This window comes from Ylistrum balloti, unplaced genomic scaffold, assembly GCF_031769215.1.
Source record: "Ylistrum balloti isolate Yb309-2 unplaced genomic scaffold, AGI_CSIRO_Ybal_v1 Utg369986, whole genome shotgun sequence".
NCBI lineage: Eukaryota > Metazoa > Mollusca > Bivalvia > Pectinida > Pectinidae > Ylistrum > Ylistrum balloti.
The window spans coordinates 277,315-293,283 of NW_026782071.1; the positions used below are offsets into that span (position 1 = coordinate 277,315).

The window sequence follows — 15,969 nt, forward strand, 5'->3', positions numbered from 1 at the left end:
ATTAGGAAAAGGGAACAGATGTAATAATGTGTTACCTATACCTGGATTAGAAGGGAACAAATGTGATAGTGTGACCTATATCCTGGATTAGGAGAAGGGAACAGATGTGATAGTGTTACCCTGGATTAGGAGAAGGGAACAGATGTGATAGTGTGTTACTTATATCCTGGATTAGGAGAAGGGAACAGATGTGATAGTGTGTTACCTATACCTGGATTAGGAGAAGGGGACAGATGTGATCTGTGTTACCTATATCCTGGATTAGGAGAAGGGAACAGATGTGATAGTGTGTTACCTATATCCTGGATTAGGAGAAGGGAACAGATGTGATAGTGTTACCCTGGATTAGGAGAAGGGAACAGATGTGATAGTGTTACCCTGGATTAGGAGAAGGGGACAGATGTGATAGTGTGTTACCTATACCTGGATTAGGAGAAGGGGACAGATGTGATGTGTGTTACCTATATCCTGGATTAGGAGAAGGGAACAGATGTGATAGTGTGTTACCTATATCCTGGATTAGGAGAAGGGAACAGATATGATAGTGTTACCCTGGATTAGGAGAAGGGGACAGATGTGATAGTGTGTTACCTATACCTGGATTAGGAGAAGGGAACAGATGTGATAGTACGTTACCTACATCCTGGATTAGAAGAAGGAGCGGATGTGATATGGTGTTACCTACATCCTGGATTAGGAGAAGGGGCGGATGTGTTATGGTGTTACCTACATCTTGGATTAAGAGAAGGGGCGGATGTGATATGGTGTTACCCATACAAGGGTATCCAGATAACAGAGATTTTGATATTACAATTTCATAACCGAGCTGACTTTATAGTTTTGACAGCTCTTCAGTAGGTTAATAAATTTTTTCTGCGTTCTAATCTGGCAGTGCTCGCTGTTAATATTCGGAAGCTGATAGCACCTGAGAAGGAGCTCATTATCTGCCTGGTGATCATAAGATGAACTGTTCCTACAATACTGGTACTGCACTTTTAAACAGGAAACGGCACATCTTCTTAATCAGATGATTTGTGTTGGAGGGAAGATAGTGGGGTCTGGCTGCCTGCCCACACCTGTGTTTCCCCCTCCTCCTTCACACTACCTGTCAGCTTTAGTAGGTTCAACTCTACAGTGTTAGATTTAGGGGTCATCAAGACCATAACAATAAAAACTGTGTAATCTGACCACTAAGGTTTCCAACATCCTGCAAAATCCATAATAATCTATTACCTCTGTCCCAGGTAACTTCATAGCAGACCTGTGTATTCTGACAGGTTGTCCCAGGTAACTTCATAGCAGACCTGTGTATTCTGACAGGTTGTCCCAGGTAACTTCATAGCAGACCTGTGTATTCTGACAGGTTGTCCCAGGTAACTTCATAGCAGACCTGTGTATTCTGACAGGTTGTCCCAGGTAACTTCATAGCAGACCTGTGTATTCTGACAGGTTGTCCCAGGTAACTTCATAGCAGACCTGTGTATTCTGACAGGTTGTCCCATGTAACGTCATAGCAGACCTATGTATACTGACAGGTTGTCCCATGTAACTTCATAGCAGACCTGTGTATTCTGACTGAACGTACAAACTGTTAATGTTGTAATGTTTGCTTGAAACCCATTTACAGACCAAGGAGATGTACATTGTTGAAAGTGTCCAGAGTTGTAACACAAAACACACACTCCTGATCATCATGTGTCCTTGAATTGCCTGACATGATGACCCATCAGTGAAAAGCATTTTTGTGTCCTTAAATTGAAAAAAAAAAACTATCAGAAAAGATAACTTACCTTGTCAAGGTAAACTGTACATATTTTGGATAGGTTGTTTCTCTAAGTGACCCTTGTCATACTAAGCATATTTTTAAGGTCCTAAATACAAGTTAGTGCTTTATGTACAGTCAGTACAATATTAAGTAGAAGAACAATGTAATGATAAAATAAACAGAAGACTTCATATATCACCTACTTCACTGTAAAATCGATCATTTTTGTTGTAGATTTATTTTCATTGAATTGGAGTTTACACTAAATCCACCATTTTATATGTCCACAAAATGATAAACAGATTGAAATTGACAAGGATTACACGACTACTAGATTGTGTGATAAAGATTTATCAATGAAATCAAGTGTCAACGAAAATTAATATATTTGGAGGACCACAAAATTTTATTCTCACTAAAACATGTGATTTGACAGTAATTGTGAGTATATTGTTTTTATGAAAGAAAAGTTGGAACATTTATTTAATCTAAAACAAGTGTTAGTAATAATTTTCAATTTAATAACAGGAATTTTCTTTCAATTTTACCATTTAAACATTAGAAATGGATTTTAAATCATTGTTGAAATTTATACAGCCATGAATTGATAAACAGATTGAAGTTGGCATGGATTATAGTACTAGTGGATATTGTGAGCAAGATTTATCCACAAAATCGAGTGCCAACAGAAATGTATATTTGTGATAAACCATGAAATTTGTAGCCCACAAAAATAAATGATTTGACAGTAGTCATCAAATAAGGACACAATACATTTTCTGAATTCTTCATCCATATAAATCTAGAGGGAAAAAAACATGAGAACTATAACAGCTAAAACATGGTTGTGGTCATTGCATCAGTTGGGTACACATGTAAGGATTGTAAAACAGACCTCCGCCAGGGTTAAAAAGGGTAGATTTTGAACGAGTTAAAGAAATTCTTTAGACTGACTGGACTTACGGTAGCATACCATGTACACAGACTTTTTGTTTGTTACAGTTTTTGGATATTGGTCGAGTGACTAGTTTGGAAGCTAATCACAAACATGTAGATATTGCCAGGAAAGGAATGGAGGTGTGTATTAAGGTAGAACCACTTCCTAGTGACACCCCAAAGATGATTGGTCGACACTTTGATGAAACCGACATACTAGTGAGCAAGGTAAGTTTACAGTAGTGTTGTCCTATATAAACGCTGTTGCGGTAATATCAATCCTTTTGTACGAAAACAGGAAATGGTAATTGGTTACTCGTGCAGATATTACGTTTTTTGTTAATTCTTGAGATTTTTGAGATTTAAATGAAACTTTTCAGGTGTGTAAATCTGATCCCAGTTACATCATTGTCATGTGGTAGGTCAGACTTGTAAGCTCACCTGCCATAGCCCGCCCGTTGGCATACACTATGATGTAAGGCATCTGTCATCAACATTCTTATCCAGTCACTTTGGAAGTGGGTTTTTTTTTTTTTGGTTGGGGGGGGCATTATTGTTACCTGTCCTGTCCATCTTCTGTTGCATCCTATCCTGTCCCGTCCTGACGTTATTTTTTAATATTTAATAAATGACTTCATTATCTCAGAATACCTTTAATGACTTTTGTATTTCAGTGTCAAGGTCAATGTTACCGTTACTAATCCCTCCACACTAACATCAGCTTCTTCAGTTCAAAAAGGTTTTTACGTTAGATCATTTCAATTTCAGTGTCAAGGCAACTTGGGTTTTTGAGTGGTTTTTCTATTGAATACATCATGGACATCATTTATGATTTAAAGAAAATTGTTAAAATTTATAGGAAATTGTTTGAAAAAAGGATGATATTATTATATATGATTGAGGCCATTCATACCTTATTGACAATTTTGTTAGTTTTAGCCACCATCCCCTAACACCCTCACCCCCACTGGTTGGCAGTGTGTGTATGATTTAGAGGAACAGGGTAAATGTTGTGTTGTTCAATGATGATGAAAACTTCTTGGCTTCTGTCCACATCATTTCTAAATCCTGCATTCACTTTGATAGAAATATCTCAAGTTGGGAAAATGTAAATATTAATTGATAACGATAATTATATTGGTTAAAATCTTTCATTTTTTTAAAATGAAGTTTAATTAAATTATACCCTGCAAGAAGAGGCTGCAAATCCCACAGTCCACTCAACAGAACTCCACTCTCACATCTGTGCATTTGATAATGTCAAAACCCTGCAGTCATGTTTTCAGGACACCAATAACTAAGGCTGGCAACCACAGAAACAACAAGTTAGGAATCCCTTTCCCTATAGGCCCCTATATCCACCCCCATTTCCCAGTGGTACCCAGTATCCCACCCCTATCCCTGTTGGGCCCTATATCCACCCCCATGTCCCAGTGGTACCCAGTATCCCACCCCTATCCCTGTTGGACCCTATATCCCAACCCCTGTCCCTGTGGGATGCTATATCCCATCCCTTGTTCCATTGGTACCATGTATCCCAACCTTAATCCCTGTTGAATCCTGTACCCCACTATCAATCCTGATATGATCATGTACCCACCCCCTGGAGTTTAAGAAGCCCTTATGATCCTCTGGGGTTGCAAGGTACCTTTGGTAATTCCAGGTAGTGGAACCACCTAGGACTGTCGTTGAGCTGTCTGCTGTAATAAGTGATTTCGGGTGACAACAATTATCGACTACATTCTCTGTATGTTTGTGTTCCCATGTAGTGACAGTGATTACTTCACTACAGTATCACACTGAACAGGAGAGACTAGAACAGAAGAACAGGGTGCCTCTTGGCTTTAGTAACTATGGTATGCTAGCGTTGGCATTAGTTGTCCAACTCTCTGCTTTTTGGTTCAACATGTCCAGAGTATAAGTGTGCATCAGTTTCATTTTACAAATTAATGTGTCAATCTAATTCCTCCTAGACAATTTCTTCTTTAGAACCATGGATCTGAGAGTTATGACCTAGATTAATTTTGTGAAGATCTATCAATATTCACAGTGGACTTAACTAAACTCTCAGTAATGGACATAAGAGGCAAAAGATTTGTTTTTTAAGACTTGAGAATGTTACTGGGGTAAGGATTTAAAAGATTTCTTCTAAACTGACTTTTATCAGACATGTAATGACTTATTGACACATGGTAAAGTTCTCATACTACTCCTAGTGAACCAAAAACACTTGTGTATGATAAGGTCATTTGATAAAGTGATTAATTACCAAATTCATCCACAACAATCAAATATGTTGTAATGTTAAAAAACATCTGGAACAGGAACCAGAAATATTAGGCCTGTGTTTTTTTGGAATATTTCCTTAGTTATTTGACCTCGGCTAATCATCATAAATTATTTTTGTTTAATGTATTTAAATATTAAAACCAGCTTCAAGTTAAATTTTGCTATAATTGGTTGCTGTGATGAATGGCTGTCAAGACCCACACCAACAGGAAGTAGTTAACTAAATGAAATTGTCATCATTTGTACTTAGGTAGAGCTATTAAGTGTGTTTAATAAATAATTGTTCTCAACATTCATTTTGAGAGAAATCATTTTTCATAAACTTCTTCTCAAAAACCTACAAGATATGGAGTCATTATCTTTCTGAGATACTTTAAATGTTATTAAATTAATTAAATTTGGCAGAGAGTCAAGGTCTAGATTACTGCCATAACTTGCTATTGAAGAAGTAACTGAATGTGTTTTAGCCTTGTGGACTCTCAGGTCTAGATTTCTGATGCTGTGTACAGAGGTCAAACTCGGGATGATTTCTTATGGCTTTCGAAATGATATATGCATGCATTTTGTCATCACCATCAAATAACCGGTAATACAGGTCTTTTGGGCCTCATGTTCACGTTTAGTATACCTGGTAACTAATGAATCACCTGTACTTGGCAAGTCAACAACAATTTAAGCACAGATGAGCAAAAATTGTTATCTTGATGAAGTGTATGATTTTGAAGAAATAGTCTGTTTTTATTTACAAATAACATTGGGGTTATATGTTAGTGTTAGAGAAATTATCACATACATCTTCTGATCCACAAAATGATTTCCACACACACACAAAAAAAAGTTAGGAGCAACGATGACAAGATAAGGACAACAGAAATTCTGAGGTATTTACACTGTTGATGAAAACTGCACCTGAAACGAGTCGGTTAAGCTCGGCCTACGATTCAATTAGACAAGGAAAACATTCACTTTGGTTGTTTGTTGATCCCAAGGAGCTGTGGGTTGATGTTGTCGTGGTTGTCTACTGAGGTTGAGTAGGAGTGTTAATATGTGTAATCGTGTAAACTCAGGACAAGGTGGCCTCAGGTCAGGTCATACATATCTACGCACCAATTCACCTGTCTTCTCATCACAGCTGTCAGCAAACAATATTTATTTCCTATAAAATTTTACACATATCAAAACAATTCTTAAAAAAATCATTACTACAAGCAATATAAAAAAACAATGTTGTACAGCAAGTTTAGACTAGCAGTTGAAGAATATAGGTCTGATCCTCATTAATGTCACCATTGTTTGGGGTAGAGAACCACTCAGTATGTAAACATCTTAAAACACCCGGACATAGAAAGTCCATTGGTGGACATTTAGTGATAGTGACTTAAGATTGGATTCAGTTCTGTTTACTTAAACCTGGCGACTGATATACAGTGGGAAACAACTCCGTCTTTTAAACTCTTTTTTCAGGTTATTCATTTTTTATTAATAACAATAATATGAATATAAAATTCTGTTCAAATTAAATTTCCCATTGACATAGTTATGTTTTTTTCCATTCGTACTTATTATACTTGGTTTTCAATATATAGATACTATCTCTGTCAGATCATAGTAGATAAATTTACAAATTCTTTTGTGCTATCAGCCAATAATATAATTTATGAGCAGTTACGACATATATTTACTACATGGAATAGTGAACTCAGGTTCAATGTGAACAACATCTAAGAAATTCCTTCTGGGTTTGCACCCAATCACCCCGCTAAATCACCTGTACTTTTGAAGGTTTTATGTGTCAGAAGATGCCCTGCTGTGATTTGCTCAATTCTATGACAAAACAATGTAAACACAGATGATTAAAATACAAAAGTACTTGATGAAGAGAAGAATTTTTATTATCCAGATCAACCTACTTCTAACTTTGTATTCATCACAACAGGTTATGAAGCTTGATATTTCTTCATCTTAGTATTTGCAATCACAATACTGATCACAAAATACGACATACAGGTAAGCTGGCGAGATAAGAACAAGGAATTCTTAATTTTTTTCTTGGCTGAAACTATGAAACTGCCCTAAAAATCTTTTGGAAAGGTGATAACCAGTCTAGGCTTTGACTAAAAACACTAAAGACTAAAATACTTTTGTTATAAAACCAGTTTCAGTCTTGTTCAGTGGATATGACCACAAGTTAAGGCCTTATGCAGTTCAGCACTTTAAAACATTCAGATACAGCTGTTTGGGTTAAACTAAATTTATTTCTGACACAAATAAAATACTGTTGCTTAAGAGTACATGGAGTCTGAAATATGAAGGGAGGTATAGAATAAAAGATCACAACCTTTTAAAGGGAGATAACACAGCAAAGGGAGATAACACAGTAAAGGAAAATAACGCCTATTGATTATTGCATTTGTTTTCTCCTCCCACATTATTAGCCCACCATCATCAGATGGTGGACTATTCAAATCGCTTTGTGTCCGTGGTCTGTCGTCCATGCATACATAAACAATTTTTGTTATTGCTATTTCTTGAGAAGCGCTGGATGGATCTTTCTCAAAGTTCATATGTAGGTTCCCCTTGGTCCCTAGTTCTCATTTGATTTTGGGACTGATCAAAAAACAAAATGGCCGCCAGGCAGCCATCTTTGTTTTTTTCAGTGAAGATTGATATCGCTATTTCTTGAAGATTGAGGGATGGATAACTCTCAAGGTTCATATTTTGGGACTGATCAGAAAAACAAAATGGCCGACAGCCAGCCATCATGTATTTTAACTTTGAAAGATTGCTATTGCTATTTCCAGAGGAGTACTTGATGGATCTTTCTCAAATTTTGTATGTAGGTTCCCCTTGGTCCCTAGCTGTGCCTTTCTAATTTTGGGACTGGTCAGTTAAACGAAACGGCTGACAGACAGCCATCTTGGATTTTGATTTGAAAGTTTGTAATCACTATTTCTTGAGAAGTGCTGTATAGATCTTTCTTAAATTTTCTTAAAAGTTCTTTAGGTCCTTAATTGTGCCTGTTTGAGTTTCAGACTGATCACAAAACAAAATGGCTGACAGGCAGCCATTTTGGATTATTCCAAGAAAAGATTGTTATTGCAATTTCTTAAGTACTGAATGGATATCAAATTTCATACATATGTTTCCTTTGGCCTCTCATTGTGCTCATTTGCTTTTGGGACTGATCAGGTGGCCATTTTGGATTTGGCAGGTAAAGATAATCATCGCTACTTTTGCAAAGGAATATTGAAATGTCTTATCATAAAAAGCAAAAACAGAGAAGAGAAAAGAAAGGAATATTTTTAGATAATCTCTTTTAAAATGTACACATAAATCAGAATAAGTAAATGCAAAATGCTACTTCTTCTGGTTTTGTGTTCAATATAAATTCCAAGTAAAAAAAAAGAAAACAAAAGAAAAGCAATCTCAGTGACATTCTCATGTCAAGATTATGATCCATATAACATTCCAAAGTGAAGGTTATGATCTCAGCAACATTCTAAGGTCAATGTTGTGACCTCAGCAACACCCTAAGGTCAAGGTTATTATCTCGGGAACATTCTAAAGTCAAGGTTATGATCCCTGTAACATTCTAGGGCCAGGGACAAAAATCACTATCATTCTTAAGTCAAGACTGAGAACTCAACAATATGCTAAGGTCAAGGTCATGACATCTAACATTCTATGGTAAAGGACAAATCTCTGTTATTCTAATGCCAAGGTTATAATCTCAGCAACATTCTAAGGTCAAGCAAGGTTATGATCTCAGCAACATCCTAAGGTCAAGGTTATGATCTCAGCAATATCCAAAAGTCAAAGTTACGATCTCAGCAACATCCTAAGGTCAAGGTTATGATCTCAGCAACATCCTAAGGTCAAAGTTATGATCTCAGCAATATCCAAAGGTCAAGGTTATGATTCCATGGACATCCTGAGGTCAAGGTTATGATCTCAGCAACATCCTGAGGTCAAGGTTATTATCTCAGCAAAAACTAAGGTCAAAGTTATGATCTCAGCAACATCCAAAGGTCAAGGTTATGATCCCATGAACATCCTGAGGTCAAGGTTATGATCTCAGCAATATCCAAAAGTCAAGGTTATGATTTAAGCAATATCCAAAGGTCAAGGTTTTGATCTCAGCAACATCCTAAGGTCAAGGTTATGATCTCAGCAACATCCTAAGGTCAAGGTTATTGTCTCAGCAGCATTCTGTTCATACAACATAGAAGGTTAAAATTATTCTGCTATGATTTATCAAGAACAGGATTTTTTTTCGCCTGTGTTAGATTTAGGTTCTCTATAATGTATATTACCTGTGTGGTGGGTCACCAGGAAATACACATATGTAAATGGCTTCTAATAATGTTCTAAATGTTTTAATTAGAGATGAAATCATAATTATAATTTGCTGATTTGCATTTTGTTTAAGTTTCCTGAAAGGCTTTTCAAATTATATTACATAATTACATAAGAAAGCTAGATTTTCTATAGTGTTGATTGATTGTCACCACCATCCCCACTATGAAATGGCAGAGACATATAGTGTTGTTCATACCCATTATAATTTAATTTCTGCTCATTTACTGTTTTAAAAGATGGAGATATGTAACTGTATGTAGTTGTGTAATGATAGAATTCAGAAATTATATAGCACAAGGTTTTTCACAGGTTATACATAATGTACTAAGGTCTACCATCAGTGAGTATTGATGACTGGGTCAGCCTGTTATCAGGTGTCACCAACATACCTGTTTATCATTACACATACCTGTCATATCTTCTTGATGTATTGGCCCCGTGTCGGGGATTATCCAACCACAAAAGATAATCCCTGCTGTCATGTCCCTGTCATTGGGGTCAGTCCAGACTCCCCGGGGGTTGGGGGCAAGATCTGGCACAGATTACTGTGATAGATTGATCCCAGTCTGTCTACAAAGAAGGAATTTTAGTGGGGCCCTTGTGAGTAAACTTCACATCTGTTGCAACTACAGAGATATTCAACTGGAAATGTTTCATATCTCAAATTTATGTTTATAACTTTGGCCAATTTTATCTGGTCTTAAAAAAACTGAGGGTGCTGACATTGTCATCAAAGTGTCACCTGGTACGTCAGTCCAGTTGTAGTAGTCACCAAAGTGTCACCTGGTACGTCAGTCCAGTTGTAGTAGTCACCAAAGTGTCACCTGGTACGTCAGTCCAGTTGTAGTAGTCACCAAAGTGTCACCTGGTACGTCAGTCCAGTTGTTGTGATCACCAAAGTGTCACCTGGTACGTCAGTCCAGTTGTGGTACGTCAGTCCAGTTGTTGTAATCACCAAAGTGTCACCTGGTACGTCAGTCCAGTTGTAGTAGTCACCAAAGTGTCACCTGGTACGTCAGTCCAGTTGTAGTAGTCGCCAAAGTGTCACCTGGTAAGTCAGTCCACTTGTAGTAGTCGCCAAAGTGTCACCTGGTATGTCAATCCAGTTGTCCTAATCACTAAAGTGTCACCTGGTACGTCAGTCCAGTTGTAGTAGTACTAGTCACCTAAATGCCTTCTTGTTTCTGAGAGGCTAAGGCCACACTAGTAAGAGCAGAAATAATTTTGAGTGTTTTTTTTAATTCATTAGGAATCTTGTCACTTACATTAAATGGGAGTCAATGTCCTGAAATAAGCCCATCCACTAACATTAAATGAGAGGTCAATGTCGTGAAATAAGCCCACCCACTAACATTAAATGAGAGGTCAATGTCGTGAAATAAGTCCACCCACTAACATTAAATGAGAGGTCAATGTCCTGTAATAAGCCCACCCACTAACATTAAATGAGAGGTCAATGTCCTGTAATAAGCCCACCCACTAACATTAAATGAGAGGTCTCGTAATAAGCCCACCCACTAACATTAAATGAGAGGTCAATGTCGTGAAATAAGCCCACCCACTAGCATTAAATGAGAGATCAATGTCGTGAAATAAGCCCACCCACTAGCATTAAATGAGAGATCAATGTCCTGTAATAAGCCCACCCACTAACATTAAATGAGAGGTCAATGTCCTGTAATAAGCCCACCCACTAACATTAAATGAGAGGTCAATGTCGTGAAATAAGCCCACCCACTAGCATTAAATGAGAGGTCAATGTCGTGAAATAAGCCCACCCACTAACATTAAATGAGAGGTCAATGTCGTGAAATAAGCCCACCCACTAGCATTAAATGAGAGGTCAATGTCCTGTAATAAGCCCACCCACTAACATTAAATGAGAGGTCAATGTCGTGAAATAAGCCCACCCACTAACATTAAATGAGAGGTCAATGTCCTGTAATAAGCCCACCCACTAACATTAAATGAGAGGTCAATGTCGTGAAATAAGCCCACCCACTAACATTAAATGAGAGGTCAATGTCGTGAAATAAGCCCACCCACTAGCATTAAATGAGAGATCAATGTCGTGAAATAAGCCCACCCACTAGCATTAAATGAGAGATCAATGTCCTGTAATAAGCCCACCCACTAACATTAAATGAGAGGTCAATGTCCTGTAATAAGCCCACCCACTAACATTAAATGAGAGGTCAATGTCGTGAAATAAGCCCACCCACTAGCATTAAATGAGAGGTCAATGTCGTGAAATAAGCCCACCCACTAACATTAAATGAGAGGTCAATGTCGTGAAATAAGCCCACCCACTAGCATTAAATGAGAGGTCAATGTCCTGTAATAAGCCCACCCACTAACATTAAATGAGAGGTCAATGTCGTGAAATAAGCCCACCCACTAACATTAAATGAGAGGTCAATGTCCTGTAATAAGCCCACCCACTAACATTAAATGAGAGGTCAATGTCGTGAAATAAGCCCACCCACTAACATTAAATGAGAGGTCAATGTCCTGTAATAAGCCCACCCACTAACATTAAATGATAGGTCAATGTCCTCAAATAAGCCCACCCACTAACTACACAATATTTTGTTGTTTTCCCAGTGTATCAACTGTGTTAGCTATCAATGTGTGTATGGTTTCTGTATTTACAGATTTCCAGGAACTCGATAGATGCTGTAAAAAATTACTTCCGTGAGGACATGTTGAAACAGGACTGGCAACTCATGGTCGAACTCAAAAAAAGATTCGAAATTTTATGAAATCCCAGGATATCTGCATACATGGTTTGGATGAAAGACGAAATAAAGGAAGCAGTTTGGAATTACAGATTGGTGCTTGGTCCTCAAAATATATGATCTGACCGCTGGAAAGTTTTATGAAATATTTCCAAGCTTATGAGCATGCTTTGTTCTAGTTGCTGACCAATGGAGAATATGCAAAAGGCATGACAAAAATCCAGAGATTATATAGGGGAATGGCATGGTATTGATGATTTAAGAAGTAAAACCTTGATGTAAAGAATCAATTCACAAATCTGTTGTGCCTTTACCTCTGGGAGGTATTGTCATATAGATGTTGGTCAGAAGACTTATTGTAAATTTGTCTGAAAATTCTATCATTAAACAAGTATATTTGTCCCATGTATATTTTTGCTGATGGACACAAAATTGGTATCGTTAGTGCTAAGAGACTTTGTAATGATAGAGTATCAGAAACTTAATGATCAACTGGTAACATGTCATCACTGTAATCATGATGGCATTCAAATTTGTATTATCTTACTATAATGGTATAAATCTAATAAAACATCAAGGTTTGCTGTTAGCATATTTCATTTGCAAATTAACGCATGGGATCACACAAATGGTAGAGATAGTTGTAATCTAATGTTGCATTTAGTAACTTCATGGAAGTTTATACTGTTGATCTTAGGTAAGAAAAGTGAATTTCCATGTTTCCTGGTCCTTGGGCAAATCTCTGTTATCATATCAACACATTGCTATTGTTGCAAGGCAATAAAGGTGAAACTCTTTTGAAGGGAGGTAACTCATAAGGCAATGAAATGTCACATTATCTGTAACAGGGATTGTAAAACTTGAATTTATGTTTGTGGTTAAATGTCGAACTGTTACAGTTTTAACCTGTGCTGGAGACAAAGTTATTGACCAGTAATAGTACAAAAACTGGTAATGGCTGAATTGCTGAAAAAACAGGGAAATTGATATCATGTTGTAATGTCAGACATATCTTCTAGATTTTTTTAGTCCATTTGGAAGTCTTCAGTTTCATAACAAATTCACCACTGAGTGGGAATGCTGAGATTTGTTAAAATAATGTTTGGCATGTTTTTCAGAATGCTTCGTAAATAAAGTTAATTTGATCCTACAGAATGTTTCTGTGAGAAGTGTCAGATCTTTTATAGCACCTGATGTGATAAAGTGGGATGATTTAAGGCTATATGGTTCCTAACAATATCATGTGTGAATTATGTTGAAGTTATCTCCCTTAAAATTGATTGGTTTTTTTTTTTTTGGATAATAACTTTTTACATTTGTTATTACATGCATTATTTTATTATTGGAAAGAGGTTTTCAGCTTGGAACTCTTCATATAAAGGAGGTAATTTAAACAAAAGTGTCATTTGTTTTCAATAAAATTTTGGATTATAAATTTTTGTTACTAGTATCAGATGAAGTAAATTGGAAACTAATTGGCAGGGTAAAAAGTTAGGAATTATGGTTACAGACAATATATGGTCTTCAGTGAAGAAGGTAATGGGAGTTATCATTTGGAAAGATGAGAGAGATGAAAAATGGAGGCTGTCAGGGAAACCTACCTGGTCAGCATGGGTGTCCATTCAAACAACTCCTAATTTACACAAGTCATTATTTGACTCTAACTTTGACTTTGTTTAAAGTGGTCAACTTGTATGTTATTTTACAAGGCTGCTGTTGTCAGTGTTACATGACACACAATCATGTACAACATTTCTTTTTCAGTTGTCAATCGGAGATGAAATTTTCAATGAAATTTCTTAATTGATTTTCTATCAGTTCTGACAGGATGATGAGAGCCTGTAGGTGATGTTCAGCTAGATGAATAGGAATATTTATAAATATACTGTTAGACAATACAATTCCGCCAATGTGTTTCCTCTTCTAGCTACCCTATAGTTTACATGAAGAAAAGCTGGGGGCAAAATCCAAAAAGGCTTTCATGTTTTATGGAAATATTTATTTTTTCAAAAGATTATCACTCTCTCCAAAAATGCTTCATCTGCGACTGCTATGGATGATCAATGATATTAGGAATAAAAGTATATTTCTTCAGTACTAAGATCTGTGCCTTGTGTTTTTGTTGAACTTTGACCTTGGGTGATTTTGTACAAAGATTCTATAATCTTTTTATCAATACATTATGTAACTATCTTTTTCATTTTAACAATTTAACAAAAAATTATTTAGGAATATTTTCTTCAAGGTGGTTATGTCAATAGAATAAAAGATTTTAATGTGATGTTTTGATGACTATGCGGTCACCTTCATCAGACATAAGACCCATGTGAAGCGTACAACCAATGACACACGTATGAGAAATGGTAGGAACCTTTTTTGGATGTACTCGAGAAGCTAATCTTTTACTGGATGTGTAATAAGAACTTCCATTCTATAAACAAATAAAAAGCATTTTCTGAGTGTAAGAATACTGGATATAATTACGGGTGACCTACTGGTAAATCCCAAGGATTAGATCAGGCCCATCTCACAATGGTATCAACTACAATTACATGTATATTCTGAAAATCATGCTTGCCAACCCTCCAAATTTAGGAGGAACTCTCCTGATTTTGGACGTCTAGTTCTGCTGTTTTCCACAAACGAATTTGCTAAACAATTCTTATATTCTAAGACCTTAAGATTTCATTTGAATGAACAACTTGAAAGATGTAATTTACAAGCATAAAGACTGTACGGTATGTACATACATTTTATGTATGCTTCTGTTTTTGAGCTTGTAAAATTTATCCAGTGGAAATTAGAAAAATGTTGGTATGTGTAGAAAATAGACATTACCAACAACACATGTTTGGGTAGTATAAATGATGAATCTGGTTATATTAAATGGACAATATGACTTTAATCAATGGATTAAATGAAATTTAAGAAATAGTTGAAATGTGGATGGCTGGTGAAATCACAGTAGTGTGGGGCCAGTTACTGTTTCAGTCTTATCCTGACCATCTTGTACTGTGGTAATGGGATAGCAGTTGACAAATGTAAATGTGTAAAAGCCTAGGAATTACTCAACAGACAATGAGCTGACTACAACAAAGTTTGTTGACAAGAGAGATGAAGGAAACATTTGAGGAAACTTAATGGCTAATTAAATTAGGTTTAAAAAGTTCTTAGTTAAAAAAAGAGAGCTAAATGAGAGCTTTTCAAGTTAAATACTGAGATGGAAATGTGTCTTCATGAGGCTGCAAGTTATGTCAGTCAGAAGAGCATTGACTTTAGCAACCAGCAACCACGGGAGCAGATTCAAGGTGCAGGGTTGGACATTCCATTTCTCAAGGAGCTGAGAAACCGACCAGTTTTTGCTGTGGTCTTGTGAAAGACCCTTTATTGTAATTACTCTAGATGGCATATGACGGGCCTCTCCTATGTTGTTCAGTGTGGTAGCAATGGGCTTCAACAAGGAGACCCCACCTCAAAATGACCCGGACTGCTCTCAGGACAATCTTTACAATAGAATCTGTCTTGGTGAACAAGATGTACTCTGAAAGGTCGACAGTGATTTCCTGGACACAAAATGGATCTGTGCTGGGTCCTCTTTTGCTTTTAATATTTGAAGACAGTTTCTCAGAATCCATTCATTCTAATATGAACTCCTCTGAAAATGAAAAAAAGACAATTCAGATTTTGTATTATGCTCAGAAATAAAAACAAAAAATGATTTAAATTGAGAAATAAAGCAAAGATTTTTACTTAAGATGAAGATGAATCTGAAAGCTCTAAGGTTTACAAGCAAGTTCTATGTTCATCATAATCCTAACTTAATTCAAGCAACAATGGAGGGGTCTGTCACAGGAAAGAATACTGGAATTGTAAGTGATTAGG

The 15,969-nt window shown here is 36.5% G+C and overlaps 1 long non-coding RNA gene across 1 annotated transcript; it reads left to right on the forward strand.

Moving 5' to 3' along the window:
- The first annotated feature begins 2,771 nt into the window (after positions 1-2,771).
- On the forward strand, positions 2,772-14,190 carry LOC132547871 (uncharacterized). The gene is made up of 2 exons (XR_009554132.1): positions 2,772-2,929; positions 12,004-14,190. It is a non-coding gene; the product is annotated as an uncharacterized LOC132547871 (long non-coding RNA).
- The last annotated feature ends 1,779 nt before the right edge of the window (positions 14,191-15,969 follow it).